We start from the raw sequence: 23346 nt of genomic DNA, 5'->3' as shown, positions 1-23346 counted from the left end.
AAGGTCAGGCATCACCAAAACCATCATCATATCGGTCTTTATCCCAACCATCCAGGGCTCTAGAGCGTTTGTCAAACCAAGGCTTTGGGACTAGTAACTCAGCCCATAGCTTTTACTAGGCTCCAGAGCATTTGTCCAACCAAGGCTACGAGACTAGTAACTCAACCCAAGTTGTTCCAAGGCTCCAAATGTTTGTCTTGACATATTCCAGCAGTCCATTATCATCAAGCACCAACTCCATGCAATCCTTCTATGCAATGAAATGAGTGTTGCCTTCGAAGACATACTCTAATCTCATCCCATTGAAGGTAATTCTCTCAACTTTGAAGAGCTTTTTCTACAATGAAGCTGCAAATTTTAACCTTCTGAGAAACAACTTCGAAATTCTTGTTCTAATGTGAATCCTTCTCTGATACCATGTAGAAATATGGTGATAGAATTGCAACTGCTCAAGAAATTTAATCTAAATTAGGAGACATAATTCTACTCTACTGCTTTGCGGAAATTAATTTACAATTTAGAACAATATTCGCAGACATGCAATAATAAAAACCACACATGCACAGTATGTTTCTAGGGGAACCCAACTGAGAAAACCCACTCAATCCTCTTTGAATTAATCAGATCAATACAGAATGCATTACAATTTCTTGCCCGCTTCGAGTACAACCTACAAGTGAATAACCTATATCTCTGCCCAATCAAAAGCTCTGATCCATACTTAGTCAATTTATGCCTCCACCTGAGATCCTATTTGTTTGCGAAAGTCCTGAGGAATTAGACCTCTATTTTTTAGGAATTTTCCTCCAATCGATTATGCAATTCCCAAGGATTGATCTTTAATTGCATGCAACACTTTTACGCTCAAGATTAGTCTACAACTGATGTTACATTTCCTTGGAATCTCCACCACAGTTGAGGAACTCAAATTCTTTGCATGCACTAGCTATTTTAGGTTGATTGATCAATTAACTGGATGATCACTGAGTTAGACTGTTGTCCCACTGCACAACTGACCTCCAACTAGTTCTATCAACAGTTAGAACTAGTTTAACTTAATACAACTGGAAATCACTAAATTGGATTGCTACAAATTAGCAATCACACATGCATAACTAAACTCCTAGCCCACTAACTCAAATTTTCTGAGTTATCTGAGTGACAAGATCCATTTCACCTCACTTAACTACCTCCATGTTGTCTGCTAATGTGGAAATTTGAATTTTCTGAATTTGACTAAGGCAAAGTCAAATTGAGCCTTTCTTGCTACACTTCTCAACAGATAATATGGTTGTTGGGGATGATTTAAATTTTTTCATGGGAGCTTCGAAATTATGGGGTCCTCACGCACATGTGGAATCCTAGGCTGGGTATTTCAGGCACATGCTAGAGTCCCATAAACTCTATGATGAGGACCTGATAAAAAATTTCTCTTCATGGAGGAATCGACGATCTGGTGAGGCTAAGGTGGCTAAAAGGATATATAGTTTTTTCATTGCATATGTGTTCATGGAGAGGACTCCCCTATTTTTCCAATGGATTGGAATAGGTGGTGAATTGGATCATCATCCCGTATTCCTTGAACTCGGAGAGGACAAAAGCAAACCAGACAACCCTTTTAAATTTAACTCCTCATGGTTAAAATATGATTCATTTCAAGAGATGGTATCTAAGAATGGGACTCCCTACGATCCAAATCAGGGGGTTTCGAGGGCAGATCAATTTGCAACAAATTTGAAAAAAGTTACAAAGGCTAGTGCTCAATGGGCCTTACAGAAAAATGAAAGGACGAATGAACCCTAAGGAATGTGGAAAGGAAGTTGGACAATCTGGAAGATTCTGAAGGAGGGAGTTATATCTTTGAGTAAGCCAAGAAAAGGGTCTTTTTCCTTGAAAAATAAAGAAGAAGAATATTGGGTGATAGAGAAGAGATGTGGAGACAAAAGAGTCAAGCCATCTAGCTCCAAAATGGTGATGACAACACATACTTTTTCCAAAATTTTGCTAAGGGTCATAATTTGCAAAATACTATATGGAAGTTTGACGATTCGGTAGGAGGCATGGTCTCATCCTTTGAGGACTTAGTCAAGCTCAGGGTGAGTCATTTCAATAGTCTTTTCAAATCCTCACATGAGGCGTCTATTGCAGAGATATTTCGAAATGCTCAAGCATTCCCTCGTTTTGTAGATCATGAGGAAAATAGGGCCCTTATGGAGCCAATGTCGGAGCGATAACTATAAAAGGTCCTTCATGGGTTCCAAAAAGACAAAATTCTAGGCCCAAATGGCTGGACTGTGGATTTTTTCTAGGTTTCTATGAGATTTTGGATGGTGACCTCCTTGTTGTTATTGAAGAATCTCGAACATCAGGGAAAATTCTTCTCTCTTTCAACTCTACTTGCATTGCCTTAATTCTCAAAATGGATGATCCCCACTCATTTAATGATTTCAGATCCATCTTTCTATGTAATTGCATTTAAAAATTCATTGCAAAGATAATAGTGAACAGGCTGAAGTCGGTCCTGTCAAACAATATATCCAATGAACAATTTTATTGTCTAGAGGATAGACACATTCATGAAGCAATTGAAGTTGGTAAGGAAATCATCCATGGCTTGAAAAATTTGAAGAAAAGAGGGATGGTTATCAAGATTGATTTATCCAAATCTTATGATCAGATGAGTTAGAGTTATATTAGGCTTCTTCTTACCCATTTGGGTTTCAATCTGCCATTTATAAACTAGGTAATGAGGTGCTTATTTTTTGTATCATTTGCAATACTCGTTAATGGTTTTGCATCTAATTTCTTTAAGGTCAAAAGGGAGTTAGGAAAGGATGCCCTCTTTCTCCCCTACTCTTTTTGTTGGTCATTGAGGGCCTGAGCAGGCAATTAAAGGAGGCAAAATAAGGGGAAACCTTCACGGTGTATGGGTGGTTGAAAACCTGACTATTACACATTTCTTGTTCGTTAATGATGTATTGTTATTTTGTGATGGAACCCGAATAGACATGGCTATTGTAAAGGAGGTATTGAGTTTGTTTCAGAAGGCTACTAGAATGATAGTAAATAAGTAGAATTATTCACTGTCCCCAAATAGTTTGTTTAGGGCTGAAGTTTCTTATAAGCAAAATCTTTTCCCATTTTATACACTGGACTTTGAAGCTAGTCTAAAGTATTCGGGGTTCTTTTTAAAACCAAACTATTACTGGAAAATAGATTGACAATGGCTTATTGAAAGATAGAGAAAAGAATCAAATCATGGTGCATTAGATGGTTGTACATAGAAAGGAGATTAGTGCTAATCATGTCTGTATTATAAGTTATTCCAGTATTTTGGATGTCCCTCTCCTAGATTCCATTAGGGGATAAAATTTCTTTGCCCAAAGATTGGGGAGGATGTGTTAGGGTCCCACCCTAACCCCCTTATTTATGTCATGGGATCACGTCATAGTCAAGAGTCAATAAAGCCCATATTAATATTTGTAAGTGGTTAACCCGCAATTAATGACGGGACCACAGTTAGTTGCAAATGGGCGGTAGTATTAGATAGATGGTAAATGGGCGGTAGTATTAGATAGATGGTATTAATAAAACCCACGATATTGGCCCGTGGTATTGCATGTATGAGTCATATATAAAGGATAGAGACTCCCTGCGAGGAGCATCGTGTCTTGTTTTTGTACTCGAGCTCTGCTCTATTGGAGGTTGCCCCCTCGAAGAGGCCTGTGAACATTTCTCTCTGAATAATAAAATCATTGCTATTCTGTGTTCTGGGTATATTTTCTTTGCATATTCTGTGTTCTCGGTATCTTTTCTTCGCTTGGGTATTGCTTTGCAAGTTAAGAGCATAACAAGTGCTATCAGAGCACTTTCCAGGGCTCGGTGGGATCTCCAAATTTTAGCAATTTTTTTTTTGGCTAGAGACGTGTTCCGGCGTCTTTAAACCACGGGATCTGTCGTTAAGCGCATAAACCTGCGGATTTGGGGAGGCATGCACGCAGGAAATACAAGAGGTGGTCACGTCTGTTGGACTCCCTTGTAACCCCTGTGGGTACCCCTTCGAGTAGTAGCGCATTAGACAGAACCGCGCACGGACTGTCTTCCACGTACCCTCTGGGTATATAGGAAGCCCCCTAGCTCCCTTGAAACCTCGCCATAGATAAACCTTCGGCCGTCTTGTGGCTACAGTACACCGAGAACAGCACTCGGAGAGATTACTCGCCCGTACGATAGGGTAGTCGGGTTGTACGGCTAAGGGTACGGTCGATCCTCCTTAGTTAGAGCCCTGAAACATTGGGCCGAGTACTACTATCAGACCCTTATGTATATTGCGATCTGTAGCACCTGACACTCCCCAAGACCATAGTTCCCTTTCTATCGAGGGATCACACATCATATATTCAGATCAGCAGCAACAGTTGTTCCACCATTCAGATCTCTCAGATCCACCAGATCGGATATTCCAGATCAGCAGCAGCAGTTGTTCCACCATTCAGATCTCTCAGATCCACCAGATCGGAGTAGTTGTGAAGGGTTCCTGTACCTGGATATAATTTTCGCAGGAATTTTGGCGGCATTGACATTTTGAGGATTTGGCGACTGCAGTATTGATCAGGAAGGAGTAAAACTCCGTTAGGAGTTTTCCAAAAAAAAAAAAAAGAGTCTGAGATCTTCCGGGGCGCTTATTTGTGACCTAGCCCATCAGTATCAGGACGACGAGCTGAGCAAGGTGGTACCATTCAATTTCTTAGTAAAATTTTTTTAGGCGGTCCCAATTTTTCATCAGGTTGGTGTATGGTAGAAACTCGCGCTCAAGCGATGGCCAATGAAAGGATCGACCAAATTGAAAACCATGTGCACTCCCTCCAAACTGCGGTGAACAAGATCGAACTTGAGCTTCAAGGAATGAGTAACCACATAGAACTTGAGCTTAAAGGAATAAGTAACCAGTTACAGGAGGCATTCCCAAAGGGCAAGAAGCCAGCCCACGAGGAGGCGTATAATGGCCATGAATACCATGAGGGTGAGTCTAGCCACTCTCCTCACGTTTGGCACTCCCATCCACCACCCAGTCAGCGACCTCCCAAGTTGGATATGCAGAAATTTGACGGTTCTCACACGTCCGCATGGCTAGCACAAATGGAGCAGTATTTCCAATTGAATCATATCACAGATGATGGGACTAAGCTTATGGTGGGCACCATGTACTTGGACAATGAACGATGGCAATGGAAGGAATGGCATTAGCGTTGCAATGGACATTTTCAGAATTGGGCCCAATTTGGCAAAACTCTTCGCAGTCGCTTTGAACAGGAAGACTCTTTTTTGGGGCGTCTCACTAAGCTCCGACAGACGGGTACCGTGGAGGAATATATTACTGCTTTTGAAGCCTTAGCCTTTCGCACTAAGGGTCTCACAGATGAGTTCTACATGGAATGCTTTATCAGCGGTCTTAAAGAAGCCATCAAAGCTCAGGTTCTACTCCACCACCCTCGCACATGGACATAGGCTTGCCAGGTAGCCCGTAAGGTGGAACGTGCATTAACAGCCCAATCCAGCCGCCCCAACTTCCCCGCTAAAGGTCGTCCCTCACATGCTCCCAATATGACTCAGACACTTAAGATTCAAAAGGTGTCACCTGCGGAAATGGCCGAAAGAAGGAAGCAAGGACTATGTTACTACTGTGATGAAAAATATTCCCCAGGTCATAAATGCAAAGAGCACAAGTTTTTTCAAATAGATGCCACTGACTACAGCTCCACCGAGGAAGATCCACCACTTGAGGAACCAGAGGCGATCGAAGAAGATAACCAACAGGAGATTGTATCTGATGAACCAATTATTTCGCTAAATGCATTGGCAGGAATTTCTTTCCCTCAAACTCTCAAAATCAGGGGTTTTCTTAAACATCACCCAGTAGTAGTCTTGATTGATAGTGGAAGTACCCATAATTTCATCCACCAAAAGATCGCTGAAGCAACACATTGTTTCGTCCGGGCAGTTTCTAACTTCCAAGTCCAGATTGCAGATGGGGGCACAATGAAATGTGAAGGTCGCTGTGAAAATGTCAAAATTCAAATGGGGGATTATCAATTGAAAACCCACATGTTTGCAATACACATGGGGGGTTGTGACATTGTCCTCGGCGCGGAATGGCTCCGCACTCTTGGGCCAATCACAATGGATTTCTAGGAGTTATATATGAGTTTTAAGCAGAACAACTCCACACATACCCTCCGTGGACTACAGGCGGGAGCCCCCTCTATCATCAGCTCGCATAGGATGTAAAAATTGTTAAAAAAGGGCCATCATGGAGTGGTAGCTCAATTTAATGCCATCCAGGTAGTAGACACCATGTCTCAGCCAATTCATCCTGAGATGCAACAGATTTTAAATAAACATCGGACGGTCTTTGACAAGCCTCATGAGCTTCCACCCTCGCGAGGGGAACATGATCATAGCATCACATTGGTTCCAGGGGCCCAGCCCCCAAATGTGCGGCCATACAGATATCCGTTCACCCAAAAGAATGAAATAGAAAAAATCATCAAGGAATTGTTGGAAGCAGGTGTCATTCGTCCCAGCATTAGTCCTTATTCATCTCCAGTGGTCATGGTCCTCAAGAAAGATGGGGAGTGGTGGATGTGTCCAGACTTCAGGGCCCTCAATAAGTTAACAGTCAAAGATAAATTTCCCATCCCAGTGGTTGACGATTTGCTGGACGAACTCAATGGGGCTCAATTCTTCACTAAGTTGGATCTTCGCTCAGGCTACCACCAAATTCGCATGAAGGAAGTCGACATTCCCAAGACAGCTTTCAGAACTCATGAAGGCCATTATGAGTTCCTGGTCATGCCATTTGGTCTCTGTAATGCCCCCTCTACTTTTCAGAGCCTTATGAATCACCTCCTCAAACCATATCTCAGAAAATTTGTCCTTGTCTTCTTCGATGACATCCTCATCTATAGTGGCACTTGGGCGGCACATCTTCAGCATGTAGATCTACTCTTGCAACTGCTCCACATGCATAAATTATTTGTCAAGATGTCTAAGTGTTCGTTTGGCATGGAAGAAGTTGAGTATTTGGGCCACATTGTGGGGCGTGAAGGTGTCAAGGTGGACCCAAAAAAGATCCAGGCAATGCAAGAATGACCTCAGCCTAAGACCTTGAAAAGCTTGAGAGGATTTTTGGGTCTCACAGGCTATTATCGTAAATTTGTCCGCAACTATGGCCGCATAGCGAAGCCCCTAACGCAACTCCTAAAGAAAAATTCCTTCTTCTGGAACGAAGAAGCACAACAGGCATTTACAGCTCTCAAAACCGCCATGTGTTCCACTCCTGTCTTAGCACTACCGGACTTCACCAAATCATTTGTCATTGAATCTGATGCTTCGGGAACAGGTATTGGAGCGGTCTTAATGCAGGAAGGGCGACCATTGGCCTTCACCAACCAACAACTAAGTGGGAGGAATCTGGGCCAATCTACCTACGAGAAGGAAATGATGGCCATCTTACATGCAGTCGAGACCTGGCGACCTTACTTGTTGGGGCGACGTTTCCAAATCCACACAGATCATCACAGTCTTAAATATTTTTTGGTGCAACGCCTATCTTCCCCACAACAAAATAAATGGTTAGCCAAAATGCTGGGATACGATTATGAGATCATTTACAAGAAAGGGAAAGACAACAAGGTAGCAGATGCATTGTCGCGCCAATTTGAGGAGGAAAGTACTCTGCTCGCAATTTCCCTCCCCATTCCAGACTGGATTGAAGAGGCTCGCAGGGAATGGTTTTCACATCCCGGGCTCTCCCAAATCATTTCTCAATTGCAGGTAGATCCTAATTCCAGCAAGGGCTACTCGTGGCAGAATGATATTCTTCGCTACAAGGACAGAGTCGTAATATCACCAACATCCACCCTCAAAAGTCGCATTTTGGCAGAATTGCACTCATCTCCCATTGCAGGACATTCGGGCTTTCAGAAGACATATGCTCGCACCAGAAGATCATTTTTTTGGGCCGGCATGAAACAGGACATCCTTACTTTCGTAGCAGAATGTGACGTCTGTCAACGCCACAAAGGGGAAACCGTCAACACACTAGGCACATTACAACCATTGCCCATTTCGGCGTCAATTTGGACGGAGGTCTCCATGGATTTCATTACAGGTCTTCCAAAGTATGGGAACAAGTCAGTCATCATGGTGGTTGTGGACCGACTGTCGAAGTATTCTCATTTCTGTGCCCTACCCCAACCATTCACACCCACTTTGGTTGCTCAAACTTTCATGGATCAGATCTTCAAATTGCATGGCATGCCCACTTCTATTGTGTCCGACCGCGACCCAATCTTCACCAGTAATTTTTGGTAGGAGCTCTTCAGAATACAAGGCACTCAACTCAAACTCAGTACTTCATATCATCCGCAAACAGATGGTCAAACCGAAGCTGTCAACAAATGTCTAGAAACCTACCTTAGGTGTTTCACTTCAGAAAAACAACACCTTTGGGTATAGTGGTTACCTCTGGCGGAATGGTGGTATAACACCAACTATCATGCCACCACCAAAATGACTCCCTATGAAGTAGTCTATGGACAACTTCCGCCTTCCCCTACTTCTTATCTCACGGGGTGCTCCAAAGTACAAGCCGTGGATCAACTCCTACAACACTGTGCAACCATGCTTGCCCATCTGCGCGAGAATCTTCATCAAGCTCAGAACCGTATGAAGCAACAGGCTGACCAACATCGCTCAGAGCGCCAATTTCAAGAAGGGGATCAGGTCTTTTTGAGGCTGCAACCATATAAGCAAACATCACTCAAAGACAAGGGTTGTCAAAATCTCTCTCCAAAATTCTATGGACCATACCAAGTACTTCAGCGCATTGGAGAAGTGGCTTACAAGTTGGCTTTGCCACCTACAGCAAAAATCCACCCAGTTTTCCATGTATCGTGCCTCAAGAAAGTGATTGGGAACAATTGCCGAGTTCAAACCAGTCTACTTGAATTGGACGAAGAAGGGTCAATCTGGCTTCAACCTGAGCAGGTTCTAGACACACGAGACAAGCACCTGCGCGGCCGCATGCTTAAGGAGGTCCTCGTCAAATGGAAAGACACCTCTCCGAAAGATGCAACTTGGGAACCAGCCACTATTCTTGAGCAGTTTCCGCAGCTTCAGCCTTGAGGACAAGGCTAGTCTTAAGGGGGAGGGCATGTTAGGGTCCCACCCTAACCCCCTTATTTATGTCATGGGATCACGTCATAGTCAAGAGTCAATAAAGCCCATATTAATATTTGTAAGTGGTTAACCCGCAATTAATGACGGGACCACAGTTAGTTGCAAATGGGCGGTAGTATTAGATAGATGGTAAATGGGCGGTAGTATTAGATAGATGGTATTAATAAAACCCACGATATTGGCCCGTGGTATTGCATGTATGAGTCATATATAAAGGATAGAGACTCCCTGCGAGGAGCATCGTGTCTTGTTTTTGTACTCGAGCTCTGCTCTATTGGAGGTTGCCCCCTCGAAGAGGCCTGTGAACATTTCTCTCTGAATAATAAAATCATTGCTATTCTGTGTTCTGGGTATATTTTCTTTGCATATTCTGTGTTCTCGGTATCTTTTCTTCGCTTGGGTATTGCTTTGCAGGTTAAGAGCATAACAGGATGAGATCTCAAAAGTCTTCCCTCTTTTGTAAAATATTTGGCTACTAAAGTGGGATGGATATTGATTTCTACAGAAAATCTTTGAATGACTGTTGCACATCATAAATACATCTATCCTAGCTCCCCTGAAGAGTGGCTTTAGACTCCAAATGAAAACAGACCCAAGATATCCATCATATGTAAAGTTGCTCTTTCATCTTTTTGAGTTGTTGAATATGGTATGGCATGGAAAGTATGTAATGGGGAGAAATTGAAAATAGGCAGGGATACTTAGGTGGATTGTGGAGAAAATTTCGCCTTCTAGATTAAATAATTCAATTCCTCATTGAACATGGCATACATACTTTTAATTAGGTTGTTGGTCTCATCAGTACCTCTATATGGGCACAAGGATGGATTAGCACCGAACATCTTAATTTACCCCCTGATTTTCATGGTTTGTGGAACAATTATGCGTTGGCCTTAAATACAACAAATGTGCGCATTACGGAAGATGAGGTTGATACTCTTCAATGGGCCCATTCTTCATGGGGCGAATACAATCCAAAATATGGTTATGTATTCATATGTAGTGACAGACAACCGACTGTAGTCACTTGGTGGTGGAAGAAGATCTGGAAATTAAAGAGTCCCCCAAATAATCGATTCTTCATATGGTGCCTACTAGAAAACAAAACTATGACATGGGATCACCTTCAAAAATGGTGTATGTAGGGTCTAAGGTGGTATTTGTTGTATAAAATGCAAAAAAAATAGTAGCTCACCTATTCATATAGTGTCCTTTCATTAAGGTAATGTGGAATGTCATCAGGGACCGAATGGGAGTTGTTATGAATTGACAAGGTGCATCATTTTGAGAAGTATGGAAATATTGGTGGGAGCAGGTTGCCCCAAAACAACTTAGGAATATGCTTCGTCTTGTATTTTTGGGTATTTGGAATGCCCGAAACAAAGCTATCTTCAAAGACAAATCCTCTATTCCAGAATGGGTGGCGACCAAAGTACTTGCAGAATTTGAGCTCCTCATTGTAGATGGAGGATCCTATATTCCTCGGGTCATTGTCACTGAGAAGGTGGACAAAACACGTCCTTGGGCATTTTTCGATGGTGCAACCTATAAAGACAAAATTTGTGGAGGAGGAGTTATTCTATATATTCAAGAAAATCATTTTTTTAACTTCAAAGTGGTTTGGGGAAGGGTACAAAAACAATGCGGAACTTCTTAGCCTAAAATTACTTCTCCTTTTTGTTAGTGAAAAATACATTCATTCCTTGCAAATTTTTGGTGATTCAATGATCATTGTAAATTGGTTTAATGAGTTGCAGCGATGTCACATTCACACATTGTGCCCCATACTTGAGGAGGTTTCTCATCTCAAACAATTATTTAATTAGATTTCTTGTCACCATATTTACAGAGAGTGGAACCATGATGCAGATACACTCTCTAAGGTTGGTGCTACAATTGCTTTGAGAGTATGGAAAATCTGCAAGTAGTTGAATAGTGTCACCCTTGAATATTTTCATAGACCCTTCATTGAAGGCCTAAAGTTGGATAATGCTTGTTTACTTTTCTGATTGTTGATATGTGGACTATCTAGCTTTTTTTGTAGGCTCTACATGCAGTCACATATTTTTTTGTCATTTTAATGATTTTGTGAAGTCGCTAAGGCTGTTGATACTTGTTATGTTATATTTTATACAAAAGGTATTATAATTATGTCGATGGTTTCTGGTCTATCTCTCGAACAACCAATCAATTATGGTTTTTTATCAGTGGCAGCTATGCATACTATGAGAGCGACTCACACATTCACAATTTTTTTTCTTCAAAAATTAAAAATGATTTAGTTAAAGTACAAAAATTTAATACTATCTCGACTAATTTAGTTTATTGATAAAAAATGGTTTAATATTATTCAAATATTAATTATTCCATATCTACAATTTTAAATAATTTTATTTATAAAAATGTAATCTCTTTTTCAAGTAGTAAATGGAGGTTGGATCCAGGGTATAAATTTGACGGGCACTCCTGCCAGTGAAGTAATTTTTTTATGTTGGGTTTACCATTCGCATGAAATACGAAATATATAAAAATACAAAATACAATACAAGACAAAAATTAAGATATATATATATATATATATATATATATATATATATATATATACAAAAAAAAGAAACATAAAAAATTATATAAAAAGAAACACCAAAAAAATTCAAAAAAATCTATTAAAAAAATAAAAAATAAAAAAAACCACAAAAAAAAAATAAAAAAAAAAATAAATGGAAATACAAATTTTTTTTCTTAAAAAAACATAATTTAAGAAAAAACACACACGCGCGCGCAGACACACACATATATACAATTAAAAAAGTTATTTAAAACATAAGACATATTAAATTACAAAACAAATAAAAAATTGAAATACAACCTAATAAAAAAATAGAAAAAATAATTAAATAAAAAAAAAAAAAAAAACATTAAAAGGTAAAAAATAAATAAAAATAATATATATAACAATATTAAAAAAATGAAACTTCTAGGGGATCCTCACCCCACAACAAAAGGGTTGTGGGTAAGGGAAGTAGGGGGTGGTGTGTTGTTTGGGGGCATGTCAATTCTGGGAATCGACAACCCACTGCCCTGCCGCCAAAGAGTCGTGACCAAGAGTGGCAAGTGGTGTCACACCACGCCCTGTCGCCCTAGCCGGTGACCCTTTGGTGACAAGGCGGGTATCCCCTCGAAGCTTCATTATTTTGTTTTGTTTTGTTTTTTCTTTTCCTTTTTTTTTGTTTTTTGTTTTTGTTTTTTATTTTTTTGAATTTTTATTTTTAAAGTTGAAGATATATATATATATATATATATATATATATATATATATATATATATATATATATATATTTTGGTAAGTCCAATAACAATGAGGCTGCATCACGGTCATGCCCAAGAATAACACCCGTAATAGGGTGGGGAATTGAACCTATGACTTAACATCTAGGAAAGCCTTAACAATGCACCCAATAACCATCTATCCAAGACCTTGTGGACAATTCAATGTATTTTTAAGACCCACATGTTGGACAACTAGTCTGGCAATACCTCTTTTCAAGAGCGGTGACGTTAATAATCCCTCCTATTATAGGACCATCGTGATAAACCGTTTGTTTGCAAAGCTATTTGGAAGCATGCTAGAAAACAAAATTAGCAAATGGGTAGAAGAAAGAGATAAGCGTGCTAAAGGGCAAGCAGGTTTTAGACCTAAACATTCCACAGTTGATCATTGTATAACTTTAAGGCACATCATTGAAAAAGTTTGGGAGAAAAAGGAAGAAGTCTTTTGTTGCTTTGTTGATTTTAGAAAAGCGTTTGACTCGGTTCCTAGGGATAAGCTTTGGCACAGAATGGAGGAACTTTGGGTTCCTAAACATTTGAGAGTAGCTGTGCATAGGCTATATGAAGAGGTGAAAGTCAAAATTAGGACTTCAACAAGCATTTCTGAAAGTTTTAGAAGCAATATCGAGGTCAAGCAAGGTTTCCCACTCTCTCCTACCCTTTTTGGTTTATATATCGACAAGCTTGAGGAGTGGTTAAATTCCTTAGGGGGTGATGGTATCTATTTGGGCAAGTTTGTTATAAGGCTTCTTTTGTATGCAGATGACCTTATTCTGATTGCTAAATCGGATCTTGGTTTGCAAAAGAAATTACTATCCCTTGAGCATTTTTGTAGAAGTGTGGGGATGCAAGTCAATATCAACAAAACAAAAGTAGTGGTCTTCTCTAAGAAAAGAAAACATGACCATCATAAGTTCTGCTTTGAAGGAAACATCCTGGAAGAAGTTGCAATTACAAATACCTCGGAATTGACTTCAACAAAAATCTAAGATGGAACAGTTGTAGAAAGAAGAGAAATTTGGGGGGTTGGAAAGCATTTTATGGTTTTCAAAATAGGTGTAGAGAGGCAGAGTTATGGGACTGGAAAACCGCTCAAACTCTTTTTGGGCTTCTAGTGATTCTTGTGATTCTCTATGGTTGTGAAATATGGGCCAGTAGTACATCCAACATGCAGTGGAGACAAATTGAGAAAATTCATAAGTGTTTGATTACAAACAAATTTAATATTAAAAGTGCAGTTCCTTATGATATCTTGTTAAGTGAAAGAGGATTGCTCCTATTGAAGCAGTTGCTATGGTGTGAGTCATAAGGTATTTAAAAAAAATTGAGCAAATGGAAGAGGGTAGATGGCCTAAGGTTGTCTTTAATGATAGATTGTGCAAGAGCAAAAAAACTTGGATGCAACAAAATAACAAATGGTTTAGTAAATTGGGTATTTGCTTGAATGTGTGTCCCATAAGCAGCAAAGAGATAAAATCTTTTGTTATGGAAAAGTTCCACAAGCGTGCTTGGGATAATGATATAGGAAGAAAGAAAAATTACTATATTGAAGTGTTTAATCCCACTCATAGTCTTCAACCAAAAGCATACATAGAGGGCAATATCTCTAGGAGAGCTTAAATTCTTATTGCTCAGTTAAGGACTAATTCTCATCAACTTCGTTGTGAAATAGGGTGCTAGAAAATGCCAAAGGAAGTGTGGGAGGAAAGAGTATGCATTTTTTGTTCTTCCGAAAAAGTGGAAACAGAAAAACATTTGATTTTAGAATGTGAGGCCTTCAAAGACAACAGGGAAAGTTATGCAAATATGTTGGAAGCTAGCTCTTGGGATAATCTATTTAGAGAGGGGTTTGTCGAGAAGCTTGGGGCATTTATTTTGAAGCTTCACAAAAAAATGTTGAATACATCAAGCAGATGAAGAAGCACTATCTCCCATGGGCTATCTTTAGCCTCATGGACGTTAAAATAATTTCTTTCTTTCTTTCTATATTTTAATTTATTTTTTAAACTTTCATAATCATTTTATTTTTTTTAATTTGTTGTGTAAATTATATATATATATCTATATTTTTTTTTTTTAATTATCGTTTTATTTATTTATTTTTAAATTTTTAGTATTATTTAAAAATTTTATTTTTACTTTTGAAATGATTTGTTTTATTTTTATATATATATATATTTTTAATAAATTTTGATTTTAACATGCTTATAATGTTTTAAATTTTGTTTTATTTTCCTTTTTTTTTCTAAATATATATTTTTTCTCTCCAGTTTTGTTTTAAATGTTTTTTATTTTTATTTTATTTTTGTTTAGTAATATTTTTTTTCAATAATTTTTTTTTATTTGTTTTGGTTAAACTTGTTTTATTTTTATATTTTAACAATTTTTGTTTTTATTTAAAAAAAAATAAAAATCAAATATTATCATATTGGGAGATAAAATTCATAAAAATAAATAAAATTTGTTATTTTTTCAATTTTTGTAATTCAATTTTTTACATAAATATCATTTATTTAACGTGTCATTTTTAGCACCCATGGGGTTTAAAATAGACGATTATGGGATGTACTATTAAATAGCTATGTGATTTGAATATTACATGTTCAAAACTCTGTGGGCAAAAATCTAGTCATGTTAAGCGCTGGTGTGGCCGAGGCCAGCTGCGATCCCTGAGTGATTTTGGTGGCTTAGATGCCCATAGGTCGTAGGTTCTCAAGGAAAAGGTGAAGTTTGTAGTCGTCTTTAAGAGGACACAAAAAAAAAATGTCGTTTTTAGTGAAATGGTCCTGAAATACATAATTTTTTTAATTATATCGATATATGCAAAATGTGTATTTTTTGTCAAGTGTTTAATTTTTTTTTTTTAGTGACAATTATTTAATGTGTATTGAATTATTAATTAACGATATATAAATATATATAAAATCGTAACTCCAAAATATTAATTATTATTATTATTTTTAAACATTGCAAAAAAAATGAAAATTTCATTATAAAAAAACTTTGCAAAGAAAAAAAAACACAAACTTGAAAAACCCTTAAAAAACGAACATCTTATGATGAAAAAAAGAAGAAGGTTGATGATGCATCAACGTGTTTCAAAATCCACATGAAAATCACCAGCATTTTAAAAAAAATCCATACTTAGTACATAAGAAAATTCAAGTGTCAAAGGTAAGTCCCTTCAAAACAGGAGTTGATATTATGTCAAAATTTTTCAAAATTGACATGAAAATCACTAACATTAAAAAAAATGTACACTATTAATACATAAGAAAATCTTAAGTGTCAAAAATATGCTCCGAAAAAAAGGTTGATCTCACGTCAACACTTTTCAAAGTCAACATGAAAATCATGATCTCTTGTGACTTTTAAAAAAACAAGAACTCGGTATAGTTCTCGTTAAGTTGGTAACTTTGTTATGTATGAGACATGGGAAGAAAGTGCCTAAAGCATCATTGATTGCAAACATCAAGGTTGTGATAATGGTTATTGTCAATTCAAGTAGCCCATGTAGTAGAGGCAATTAAAAGATTCCAACTATTCAAGAATATCAAGGAAATGAATAACTCTTGGCTGGTTGGTTGATTCAATGGTGATTCTCAGAAGGCGTTCAAAAGATACCTAATATTTTTTTCAATAAATTCACTAAAATTATTATTGCAATTCCACCAGTAATGAAACACAATATTTTACAACTTTGTTAAGCTTATTTTATTCTTAGAAGGCAATCCACTTTACTATTGATGTAGTTGTTACCTTACATTGCTTCTATTATCCAAATTTCAACTTGCACCCAACCATAAATATACAAAGTTTACCGAGAAAATGGAAATGGATAGTCATATTAACTACAATAAATATAGTGTAAGAATGAATTATTGAGACTCATGGTTGAACCATATCTCATTTTTGTCATATGTTAGCATAGGAAACTTCTAGAATCATGCTTGGAAAGACAAAATTGATTGCTACATGGCCTAATCATCAAAAGGATGTGTATAGGACTAACGATACAACTCGGTGTTGCTTAATCATGCACAACAAGGCCTTGGTAGCTTGAAGATATGATAAATAACTAAGAAATGTTATGGGATCAAGAGAAACTATTGGGTGCATCTCAAGAATGAAGCATTATGTAAATGACATCCTTTTACAATGTTGACAAATTTAATTAATGTGGATACTTGCTTGAATGCCCATAATGGCTAGAAATCATCCATTAATTCATAGAAGACATTTCTTACTCATAAATTTCAAGATATACACAAAACCATGGTTTTGTGCCTAGAGGAATGCACATTTGCACATATTTCAATTCTAAAATGAATGATAAAATATGTAGACAATGATGTGTCGAGGTTTCCAAGATTTCTTGTTTTCCCAAAAATATCTAGAGAAACACACATAATTTCATGCCTAGAGATGAGGGGTTTTAGAAATAAGAAGAATCATAAAAGATGTCCAAATCACTTATATCTTATTTTTTTGAAGACTTGGTATCATTGGAAACAATATATCTTTCAACTCATATGGTTTTGAAATCCCCTAATAATGCTCGAACATTTATGAATGTGATGGTATTAACGTGTTTACTCTTAGATTCTCCACATTTTTACAAAAACTTTGCTTTACAAAACATGTATGTGTCAATGCCTTTTCCTTTTTCACATTTGATGTCCTTCTCAATCATTAGATTTTCCATGCACATCTCCATAATTACCATTCGACCGAAATCAATTATATAGGAATATACATTTTTCTCTATTATTATTTGAATAACAAATTAACTCTCACATCCTCATGTGTGATTAATTGAAGCCTTGCAAATGGTTTGTGAAATGGAATTGTTTTCTCCATTTCCAATCTCAAAGTATGAGTCCCCATGACTGCAAAAATCATGGCTAGGAACCAATTATCTGCAATTATCTCAAGCTTATTGTTACCATTTGTCGGCCTACCCTAGTTAAGGACCAATCCACTGCTTAAAATTTACTAAAAATTAGTGGCTAAAATGATGCTTTAATTAATTAACCCCGCACATGTTTAAGAATTTAACTAGTGTCAGTATTCATAATTATAATTGTCAAAATAAAGAAAAAGGAATTTTTATTGTAAAATAAATTGACTTCTAAAGCATGGGTTTCACACTCGGGTCAATGTTCAATAGGTCAAAGCACCCATTGTGTGCTCTAGGATTTTTATATTAAGCCAAAAGTCAAAGTCATAATGTAGAATATCCTTCATGGGATCCCTATATCAAAGAGGAAAATTTGTTTAGTGTTAAAATAGTCTCCTCCACCAAATTGGCTCCATCTTCCTCAAGTAGGCTTGTTTGTCTTCAAAATCTGGCCTCAAGTCCTTTATGTCGGCCTAAAAGAAGCTCTTTGAACAACTATAAATAACAATGGATTCGACCCATTTGAGATACACCTATCAAAAGTTTGATATGCAGCCTGAAGATGAAGAAAAGGGAATGTGAAGTCTTAGAAAAGAAATATCAATCCAAGTGAAGAAACAAGACAAGTTTGTCAAGCCAAAAATAACCTACAATCCTGATGTTTTATGTCACACATACAATCTTGAATCTAGTTTCAGGGGTCGAGGTTTAAAGATCAGATTGCAGAAAATAATAAACTTATGTTGAGGGCCGATTTGGTGGATGGAGGGAGTCCATGTTCTTGATCTTAGGTCTTAGTTACCTCAAATTGATATGATTCTAGTAGTAGAAGAGTTTGACTTGGTTTTCCCCTTCTTAGGGGTTTTTCCCAGGCTGAGTGCATACATCTTGTGTGTTCTTCTCTTGTGTCTGTGATCTTCATTTGTTTGGAATTTATCTTGATGAGGAAGAAACATAATAATAATAAAAGGAAGTATTATAACATCACAAGAACTTGTCAAAGTAAGAGAAATCAAACTAAAAGAAGACCTAATCAATATGCCCTAGATTTCTCAACATGGTATGAAAGCATGGTTTGATGGCATAAGGGCAGTAAGAAGATCGCATAGGATTTAGAACAAATAAGAAAGAATAGATATCTAAGACCGGGCCCCTAGGAGAAAGGAGAACAAATTATGGGCACATTTTATTAGCCCTTGCCACGGTGACTAGGTCGCATGCATGAGAAAGGAAGAGTGAGGGGTTTTGAAGAGCATTAAAGATCTCCTTCAAAAATCTGGGAGGCTAAGAAAATAGTCTAGTCAAGACCGAATCTTTTAAAGGGGAGAGTGAAGTTCTATGCTCAGATGTTAGGGTCTAAAATTACTTCAAAAGGAATCCAAACTTTCTATGAGATCCGAAATTTCAGAAGGTCTGTGCATCTTTGTGAGTAACTAAAATACAAATATCCCTAATAAAAAGTGATAAGGAAATATTTTCAAAGAAACCCAAGACCGAACAAATATTTATGCCTATTCTTGAAGGATTGTCACCAAACTGCAGTCTCCATATAAAAGCCGAGACACCTAAAATAGAGGTTACAAACCTATGGACTATATATATAAGAAGCTTGAACCTGGACAAGAGATGTAGAAGTCAATTTTTGGTGATCAATCAAGCCTCCTTCAATGATAATCTATAACATCCAAAGTAGTTCTTTTTTAGCACTAAGAATCATATATAGTTAGTAGTTGGTGAAGCTCAGAATTTGAAGAGAGTTAAAATGAGCTTAGTCTACATATATTGGAAAGAAGATCAACTTAAAGTCTTCATCAAGTAATTATTGTTACTACTCTTTATGTTTTTAGCAATCTAACAATGTGTGTGCAGTTTACAAGAAAAAACAACAATCTCAATGGGATATCAATATTTCAAGAATGGAAGACAGTGGTATGTAGGTTTTGAGGTATTTATAGCTTGTTCATTTGTTAAGAATTTGATGTCTTAGGGTTAGTTATAAGTGTGTTTCTAGGAACAAAAAATCCTCATTAATTGTTAATGTCTAGGGATAACACATATGATAGTATCTTGTTCCCTCTTAGAAACCCTATCTCACAAATGTCTAGGGTTTGTAAATAGTCCAAGATCTATGACTATCCTTGGCAAGAATGAAGTTGAATAATGTCTAACCAAAATTCCTTGGAATTCATTCTCTAAGAAGTAATAAAAATCCTAGATAAATATTACGCTATTGTATTTGCATATTTTGGTTGTGTTTGTCAAATAAATATTGTAGTTGTATATTAAGAATAGAAACCTGGTAAATCGAATTGGATCCTTGGGCACAAGTTGACTCATAAGGAAAATGAACCATGGACATTTTATCATAATTCAGAGGGAGTCCTTCAATAAGGTAACCCTACAAGGTTTGTAAAGAAAGAATCTCAAGGTATGTATAAAGTTTCGTAGCTAAAACTTCTTCATTAAAAGGGTATGATCATTTTGAATTTTTCCTTGTATTACTAACTTTCTTATGTTTAGGGTTTTGAATCATTGAATATGTTAGGATATTCCGACACATAGGAAATAGTTAAGTATAACTTGGTCTAATGTAGAGTTAGGGTAAAGTGTGTTTCTTTACTATGTACTTTTGTGACTTACAATCTTACGGTCACGATATGTAGTGATTCGGCGTTCCATTATCTCCTCGGTATTACCGACACTTGATCTGTGGCTTAACACCCAATTGGTCCATGATCTCTATTTAAAGAGCATGGAGGGTCATTTGCAGGGTAACCGTTCATGAGAGAAGCTTATGTAAATTTTCATTCTTTTATTAATAAATTGCCTGAAGTGGCCGCATTGGCTCGGGCCGTGGACTGTTTCCCTCTATGAGGGTTTTAACCACGTTAGCAACACTGGTGTATTGATATGTGATCTGTTTGTGAGCGGTGTCCTTTGGTGTTATGTCTGAGGAACTTACCCTATAAATTCCTACATGGTATCAAAGCTATTTGAGGGCTGCATCTGTTGGTGAGCCAAATCTGAAGATGGTAGAACTGCATTCGACTATCGTTTCCAGATTAACTGTTTTTGACTGCTTTCGGGCCAAAAGGACTGCTCTATTGTGTTAGGACCATCTGTTCTAGTGAGGAACCCCTTTCGTTTCACACGAAAAGGTTTCTGGTAGCCCTCGCTACGTCATTTTTAAGATCTAGAGGTATATAGTGTTTATTTGCAGTTTCTAGTTATTTTATCTCTGTTTATTTTGGTTTATTTAGCTCTTTGTTTTTTTTCTATTACCGAATCTATACCTTTCATTTCTACGTATGCTCTTTTCCCCGCGACTCTGTGCGATCTGGGAAAATCAGAAACAAAAGGGAAGGATTTTTCTCGTGCGTATGCTCTTTTCCGCCACGCCTTAGTGTGATCTCGGAAAATCAGAAAATTGAGGAAAATATCTAATTTCTAGCTAAAGCTAACTTCAAGTCGTAAGGTTTCGTTTTTTTTGTATGTTCGTGTTGGGTTTTGTGTTTTTTGTTTTGTAGGAAAAAAAATAGCTTTGTCAAGTAAGCACGCACCCCAAAGCTTCAATAACTAATAAACAAAAAAACAAAAAAACCTCCCCTTCCTCTTTTCCCAAAATTACTAACTTTTTAATCTAGCTCACTTGGTCTAAAGCTATTTTATGAGAATAAAGGTCTTGAGTTCAAGTCTTTCTTTTTGTTGAGCTAATTAGATCAAGTTTGGAAAGGGGGCATATTTTTTTTAAATATAACATTATCATTCATTTCCGCACATTCCCACACTTCGGCGGCATCTTCAACAACTTTTCTTCAAAAAGCCATAACTTTTTCATCCGGAAGTTGTTTTCAGAGCTGTTTTTTTTTAATTAGACTACTTTTTCAAGTTCTTTCCATTGGAACACTTCTTTTTAGCATCTACAGCTTCAGTTTCTGTTAAAATGGAAAGTCCATGCCATGTTATTCTTGACAGCACCAACTACTTCCAATGGTGGTCCTACATTTTGGATTTACTTAGAAGTAAAGGTCTTTACAGAATAGCCTTAGGCCAAGAAACCAAACCGAAAGATGAAGATAAGGCAGCTAAATGGGAAAATAGGCAAGATCAAGAACATGGGCTGATAGTGATGTCTATTTCTCCAGATCTTAGATTCCATATCGCATAACTTGATACTCCTAATGAAGCAATGAAACAGATCACTAAAGTTTTTGGATTTAAAAATGAACTTAGAGCCCATCAACTTGAAAATGAGGTGCTTACATTGGACCCCAAAAATTTTTCTTCCATTGAAGATTTTCTGTCCAAGTTCAAGACCCTTAGACTTCTCTTGGAAGGTGTTAAGGTTAAGAAATAAGAAGGTAACCTTATCTATTCCATTCTTACTAAGTTGGGACCAGCCTACTCTGTCTTTGTTTCCACCTTCCGTTCTACAAGAGAAGCCTTCATTTCTCAAGGACAAGATTAGAAGTCCCCTTCCTTTGATGCATTTTGGGATTCTTTAATAAGAGAACAAGAAAAACTCTTACACCTTGGTCTTCTTAATCTTGGAAACTATTCTAAGAAAGCCTTAGCCGCCCAACAACAACCAAATCGAAGAATCCTAAGAAGCCGTATCCTAAAAAGAATGGTCCTAAACCAAACAAGGGTCCTTAGCAATTTCAGCCTCAAAATGAACAATCATTTCAACAAAATGATAAGGCAAATAAAAACAAAGGGAAGAAGACTGATAGACATTGCCACTTTTGTAATCGAGATGGCCACTTACAATCCAAATGCTTTAAGAATATGGAAGCCTTGGAAGCTGCAATGAAGAAGCATAACATCCATTTGGAGCACTCTTCAACTTCAACTTCATCTTCAGGAATAACACTTTCTGCATGTGGTTGTCAAACATCTCGGTTTGGATATGCACTAAATGTATCTTCTTCTTCTAATTCTCATGAGTGGCACATTGATTCACATGAGCAAAAACAAAGCCATGTTTTCTTCTTTAAATAATTGTAACACCAAAAATATATATGTTGGTGATGACAGATCTCTTAGTGTTGTAGGGACTGGAACTGTTCATATAGACAATTGTCAATTTAATGATGTATTATGTGTTCCAACCTTATCCTGCAGCCTTCCATCTGTATATGAGATAACTCATTCAGGTGAAGATAAAATCGTTGAATTTTCACCTCACGATGTTGTAATTAAGGACCTAAGAGATCCTAGACAGATTTTAGCTACTCGCATTGCTGATGATTCTACAAGGTTGTATAAGTTTAACAACTTTGGGTCATCAAATCTTCCCTCGGTGTTTGTTGCTCATAATGAAGAAGTGAGCAAACTTTGGCATGAGCGATTTGGTCACTTAAACTATTGCTCCCTTCAGAATCTATGTAAATAAAATATGGTGATAGGTCTTCCAATGGTATCCTGCAAAGATGGTGTTTGTTCCGGATGTGTACTCGGAAAACATCATCGGGATAGTTTTGAAAAACGGGCCTCTTGGCATGCCTCAACCCCTTTACAGCTTGTGCATAGTGATTTATGTGGTACACTTCCAATTGTTTCATTATATGGCTACAAGTATTTCTTAACTTTCATTGATGATTTCTCCAGACGCACTTGGGTATACTTCTTAAAACTCAAGAGTGAAGTATTTAACATGTTCTTGGCCTTTAAGGCCTTTGTTGAAAAACAATCTGGACACCAAATTCTTAAGCTAAGATCTGATAATGGCGGAGAATATGTTAACAACAAATTCATCAACTTTTGCACTGAGAATGGAATTCAAATGCAACATACTGTTCCCTATACTCCACAACAAAATGGTGTAGCTGAAAGGAAGAATCACACCTTAAAGGAAATGGCTAATTGTATGC

This window comes from Pinus tabuliformis, chromosome 9 (assembly GCF_031772625.1).
Source record: "Pinus tabuliformis cultivar Carrire ecotype Pingquan chromosome 9, CPIR1, whole genome shotgun sequence".
In the NCBI taxonomy this organism is placed as follows: domain Eukaryota; kingdom Viridiplantae; phylum Streptophyta; class Pinopsida; order Pinales; family Pinaceae; genus Pinus; species Pinus tabuliformis.
Note: the sequence above shows the minus strand (reverse complement) of the source record.